This window comes from Oncorhynchus clarkii, chromosome 1, assembly GCF_045791955.1.
Source record: "Oncorhynchus clarkii lewisi isolate Uvic-CL-2024 chromosome 1, UVic_Ocla_1.0, whole genome shotgun sequence".
NCBI classification, from domain to species: domain Eukaryota; kingdom Metazoa; phylum Chordata; class Actinopteri; order Salmoniformes; family Salmonidae; genus Oncorhynchus; species Oncorhynchus clarkii.
Window position 1 is genome coordinate 42,742,587 of NC_092147.1, and position 6,845 is coordinate 42,749,431.

General features: G+C 42.8%; 1 pseudogene; it reads right to left on the reverse strand.

Moving 5' to 3' along the window:
• Nucleotides 1–2,903: 2,903 nt before the first annotated feature.
• On the reverse strand, nucleotides 2,904–6,260 carry LOC139396078 (DENN domain-containing protein 11-like; annotated as a pseudogene).
• Nucleotides 6,261–6,845: the final 585 nt, after the last annotated feature.

A 6,845-nucleotide genomic window follows, 5' to 3' on the forward strand; every position in this document is an offset into this window, starting at 1 on the left:
ACAATGCGGAACCATAGTGTGAGGGCTAAAGAAGACCCTCTGCCAAAACAGATGGGGTCTGACTGTCTGCCCAGAGAGGAGGGTAAATCCCACTATCATGCTTGGGGTTGACATCACCAGAGAACTAAGAATACAAAGGAGTCTTTGTTACAGTGACGGGGCACAGCTTGCAGCTGCCTAGCTCCAACTATAAAATAACACTAGAGTTGTATCTGCACTCATAGCACACCTGTGGATTTAATTCAATCTGCAACAGATCTCAATTGAATCAAACTAAAACTCAAGTACACAGCTAGCTTCTCCACTTGAGAAGCACCAGCTCACTCCGAGACAGACAGACTTTTAGATCACTGACTGCACTTTTTCTCTGCTGGCAGAACATTGGACCATTAAATCAGCACACAAATACGTTTACACATAATCATGTGGTCATCAAACACGAGTCCAGAGGTTGCGGTGTGGTGCAGCATTCATGATCAGTTTGTGTCATAGAATCACATGCATTTAAGTCTCCCAGGTTGACCATTTTAAACATCAAATGAAAAAGCTCTGGTGAAGGCCGTGAGGCCGATACGTAAAGCTTATTAAAGAGCAGTGATACTAGCAAGAGCAGTGTGCGGGTTCCTTCTTTTTTCTCATCTTATCCAATTGTTACCATGCACCTGCAAAAAAAGATGGCTCAGATGTGCGAGTGCCTTTTGAATTTTAAACATCAAATTAAGCAACTTGATAAAATAATACACAACACATTATCCAGAAGTCACATTGCAAAATGAAAACATGTTCAATGTGATCATGGAACAATTAAACCCTTTAAGTTACTGCCCAGCAAACCGGGAACATTCCTAGACCATTAGCTAAGATTCACATTAAGTTATAGTTAGGGTTTTATCTAACATTCCTAGACCATTAGCTAAGATTCCCATTAAGTTATAGTTAGGGTTTTATCTAACATTCCTAGACCATTAGCTAAGATTCCCACTAAGTTATAGTTAGGGTTTTATCTAACATTCCTAGACCATTAGCTAAGATTCCCATTAAGTTATAGTTAGGGTTTTATCTAACATTCCTAGACCATTAGCTAAGATTCACATTAAGTTATAGTTAGGGTTTTATCTAACATTCCTAGACCATTAGCTAAGATTCCCATTAAGTTATAGTTAGGGTTTTATCTAACATTCCTAGACCATTAGCTAAGATTCACATTAAGCTATAGTTAGGGTTTTATCTAACATTCCTAGACCATTAGCTAAGATTCACATTAAGTTATAGTTAGGGTTTTATCTAACATTCCTAGACCATTAGCTAAGATTCACATTAAGCTATAGTTAGGGTTTTATCTAACATTCCTAGACCATTAGCTAAGATTCACATTAAGTTATAGTTAGGGTTTTATCTAACATTCGTAGACCATTAGCTAAGATTCCCATTAAGGTATAGTTAGGGTTTTATCTAACATTCCTAGACCATTAGCTAAAGATTCACATTAAGTTATAGTTAGGGTTTTATCTAACATTAGGATGACAACATCCACATTTTTTATATTTAAAAAAAAAAATGTTTTAAATGAAATATCCTTGGAATGTTCACAAACATTCACTAACATTTTGTGCACAACATCTGTAACAACCACCATAGAACATTATCCGAATGTTCTCATTAGGTTTCCAGGTTAAGAACAGACAAAATGTGTTCTGGAATGTTCTTGCAACATCAGGATAATGTTTTATTCAAACATTTTATGATCATCAGCACAACTGTACCGTTTTTAGTTTTGATGAAAATATTTGCCGGAGCCTAACGAATGTTCTGGGAACATTCACAGAACCGATTTTGGTTTGCTGGGTCGAGTCTGCCATGTGAGTGTCAGCATTAGACCAGGGTCAGACAAACAGGTGCAGTCTTTACTGAAACGTTACAGTATTTAAAAAATATCCCTTTCATCTCCGCGCCATAAGAAATACCTCCTTGGACGAGGGCATGATTTCAAATAAATACATCCTGCATGATACATCTTTCCCTTTTAATGTGTATGATTAGCTGACATCATGAAAAAAAAACAGTATTCCTATTTGACCAAAAGAGGTTTTCATGTTTATGCGACTCAGACTCATCGGAATCAGCTTTCTTGATTATTGAAATTTGACAAATACGCAAAAATTCACATTGCTCCTTTTTTTCATACAGAAAAAAATGATTGATCAACTTCAGCATGAAATGTTTGGAGGAAAACAGAGAGTGAAAACCACGTGATCTTTACTCTCAGTTCTAGCAGACCTGATGCAGAATTTTGGGGAAACAAAGTCATGGTAAAGTGACAATCACACTCATATTTTGTAACACAACATGCATGGTTAGGCAGGATCCTCTGTAAAGATTTAAGAAAAACGGTCTTGGTGCCATGGCAGAATTTTATTTCCATGGAGTTTTAATGAAGATTCCAAGTGGGAGGAACAATGAATGATCCAACTCCACACTGGATACTTGATCCGTGGTTCTGTCGGTCAGCAGTGCTCCATAGTATTGGGAGCAGTACAAACGAGGCACATTGATCAATGGTTCCACCAGTGACTAGGCCTGGTGACCCAAGCAGAGATCCAGGTGAGAAGAGAACCGATTCCAAGCGAACAGAAAAACAAGACAAGTGCTTGTTGAATATGGAACGGGCTGTCGCCAGATAGCACTGCAGAGTCCAGGCAGTATCTATCATCTATCATTGCGGCCCAGTTTACTAGGTGAGCTGTCACTGAGTGAACACTGGCTATAGTCAGCTATGTCCCGGAGCCGGGCGAGAGATCAAGAGAGAGAGAACTGCAGGCCTTTGACTGGGAAGGAAGCCAGGGAAGGAAGAGAAGGAGGGAGTGTCTTCAGAGGACCAAGAGAGAACAGGCCACAGCCAGAGCTCAGGGGCAGCAGGGGTTATCGATGACAAGCATAACGTCAATGCCATAGACCTGCAGCAGATCTTCCAGGAATGTGCGGTCTGCCTGGGGGTCCAGTCCCATGGCTCTCACGTGCTCTGCAGTTAGGGTGTGGTCCGCACTCGCCTCCACCTCCGATAGAGTCTGGAAGATACGGTTATTCCGCTCCATGAAAAACCTATTGGAGAGAACAGAGGACATTCTGTAAGAATGTTTGATGAAGACTCCAGACTATTCTTGGTTAACTAGAAAATATGCTGTTGGTTACTGTAATGTAAACACACTCACAGGATAAAGAGGTCCTCCTCATTTGATGCGCAGTCTCCATCCACCTCCTGAGTGTAAAGCAGCATTTGCCTGAAAAGACCATAACATCATCCTCATCATCATTGTCGTTGTCATCATGATCTCTTCAAAATGTCTGCCACCATTTATCAGGGTCCTGTGTACCTTTGTTCGCTCAGTTTCCTATACTTCTCCCGGTCGGCCCCGTTCAGCCGGAGCAGTGGCTGCAGACTATCTCTGTGTGTCTTCACATTCTGGTTATCAACGTATACGTCATACAGCTCCTTCTTCTCCTCAAATATCTTCTCGGTGGTGCCATAAGACACAATGAGACACAACGTTGCATTGACCTTACCATACACACACCATGGTTCGTACATATTTACGTTTATGCTTAAGGTCACACTAACAGGCCACATATGACATCTATGTCGCCAGGGCAGCGATGTCTGCCACATTGACGTAGAAGAAGGGGCGGAAGTCAGGCACAGACACACCTATCCCAGGTATAGAGACGTTGGACAACAGTACACTATGTGAGGAGTACAAGAGAATCATGGGAAACTACATCGACAAAGAGCACACAGTGAAATAGACAGTAAACACAAACTGTAATGAGATCTGAAAAACAAATATGTGGGGATTTGTATTGGTGTGTGTGTGCGTGTGTTTCAGCTGCACCATCTCACCCCTGTAGCACACAACACCAACAGGCGGTGGGGAAAACATGAGGATGCGTTTTGGGAGCAGGGAAAACATCCACAGCACCATGATCTGCTCCCCAAAGAAGCGGATGAACTGGGACATGCAGCCGGCCGGGTGGGTGATCTGGAGGGGGAAGAGAGGGATGGACAGAATGCTAACTTCTGCCCAAAATCTCTCCTTAACATCGGAAGTCTGATTTACATGCACATAACTCAAGTTATGACATATCTCAAAATGCACAAACACACCTAAACCAATCATTGAATTGCCAATTATCCACAACCAACAACAACAACGGGGCGGCAGGTAGCCTAGTGGTTAGAGCGTTGGACTAGTAACTGAAGGTTACTAGATTGAATCCCAGAGCGGACAAGGTAAAAATCTGTAATTAAGAATTTGTTCTTAACTGACTTGCCTTGTTAAATAAAAAAACAGTAAGATCAACGATCTAAGTTCAAGTGGCCATCAGTCCTGACCTTCATCTCTGGGTGCATGCAGCGGTTAATGGCTGGGACCCAGTAGCTGGTTGGACAGGCAGTGACCAGTCCGTTCCCTGCTGAGTGCAGCACAGCTTTTTTTATCCTCATAGAAGGCCTCCAGAGGAGAGTACGAGCCAGGGCACTGCAGCTGGTGTCTGCATGGAGAGACACACTGATTAGGCTAGATAATATCCTGTAATTAACACTAAACACTTTCTAAATGTTGACTGCCGTCGGCATCTCAAGCATAACACTGGTGAGAAAGAGATTATTATCGAAGACTCAACACAGCATGGTTTGATTGGATTAAAACTGGGATCCTCCCTGGGAACTGGATCAACATAGGCTAAGTCTATTTGTACTGTATAAAGTCAAGCCGAACCCCCTAAGCAGATATCTCTACCATGAGCTGGATATGTGTCAGTTCTTTATGCATAGTCAATGAGATGAGATAAGCATCTGAAGATTCAAGCAGAAAGACAAGCGTTTCTGAGGGAGACATTCAGGGTTTCTTCCATTTCAATGATTACATGCAAGACTGCATATAAATGGATGCTAGTGACGGTGGTGGCACTGACTCAAGGCTTATGTTTAATAGATGAGAAGAGTGAAAATACGGACGAAGGACAAGAGGAATGGAATGAGGGGAGGAATGTGAAACAGGATGGATAAGAGAGAGAGAGAGAGAGAGAGAGAGAGAGAGAGAGAGAAAAGAGGAAACAGGGTGATAGAGGATAGACAGACAGACAGCAGTACTTACCTAACCTGGTTCTCCAGGAAGTGCATGTAGTGATATAAGAGGGTGTAAGAGGGAGACAGAATACCCACAGACTTCATCCGTGCCCCTCTCTCCAACTCACTCTCAACAGGCATGTTAGCAAAACAAGGCCAGCCCAAAGTAGCAGCCTTTACGGAAATATCTGCAAAAAGAAAATAGACATGGATGTAGTGAATGTATACAACACACAAGGCTGCTGAGTGGAGAACGGAGCATTTTAATGGCTGAAATGGAGTAAATGCAATGGTATCAAACACATGGAAACCATGTGTTACAATTCCATATTTGCCGTTCCAGTCATTACTATGAGCCTGTCCTCCCCAATTAAGATGCCACCTGCCACCTGTGATACAACATCAAGATTAATGATAGGGCTCTGATTGTCCTCTGTCAGTAACACTGTTCATTCAGGTGGCGGAATAGTTTTACATGAAGTCGTTGCCGATTCTGTGTGAGCCGCTGGCCATTGACTTGAATTCCACTCCGTCAAGATTCACATCTTGGCGTAAGCACCATTCCACCATGTTACCTGCCATTGACACACACAAACTTGAGTTTCCAAACTGTACACTTCACTGTGAGAGAATGAGATTCATCCATTATGTCTCCATCTCTGACCGTCCACATTTTTATCTTACATTCAATTTCAGCTAACCAGAAAAGGGAAGTTGAGGAGAGTAAGCAGTAATACTGGTTTCCCAAGACTCCAAGAAAGCTTTCCCTTCTCAGAGATCTTTGTCAAGTGATTTCTGCTATGTTTGTGGTCCTGTCTGGCTCAGTTGGTAGAGCATGGTGCTTGCAATGCCAGGATAGTGGGTTTGATTCCCGGGACCACCCATATGGAAAATGTATGTACGCATGACTGTAAGTCACTTTGGATAACAGTGTCTGCTAAATGGTATATATATTGCTATACAGTGGTGTAAAAATACTTGAATGGACAACTTAGGTAGTTTTTCGGGGTATCTGTACTTCTGGCGGACTCTATTCCCATCCATGTTCTTTTGCTGGTGAGGGAACCGCCTGGGTCAGTTCGGCTGGTGAAGTCTCTTCCCAGTCCAGCAGTGGAGCGAGATCTGACTGCTCGACCATAGTGCTTCCTAAATTGAGGTAAACAACGCGAAACTAAGAAGAAAATAATTTGTATGTGTAATGGTTTTCCTCCTCTTCGTCTGAAGAGGAGAGGCGAGAAGGATCGGAGGACCAATGTGCGGCGTGGTAAGTGTCCATGGTTGTTTATTAAACACATAAACTGAACACTCACACTATACAAAACAATAAACGTACCGTGAATAACGAAAACCGAAAACAGTACCGTGTGGTGTAAAACACAGACACGGAAACAATCACCCACAAACAAACAGTGAAACCCAGGCTACCTAAGTATGATTCTCAATCAGAGACAACTAACGACACCTGCCTCTGATTGAGAACCATACTAGGCCGAACACAGAAAAACAACCTAGACACACAAAACATTGAATGCCCACCCAACTCATGTCCTGACCAACTAAAACAAACAATTAACACAATAACTAGGGTCAGAACGTGACAGTACCCCCCTCCCAAGGTGCGGACTCCGGCCGCAAAACCTGAACCTATAGGGGAGGGTCTGGGTGGGCATCTGTCCACGGTGGCGGCTCTGGCGCAGGACGTGGACCCCACTCATCCATAGTC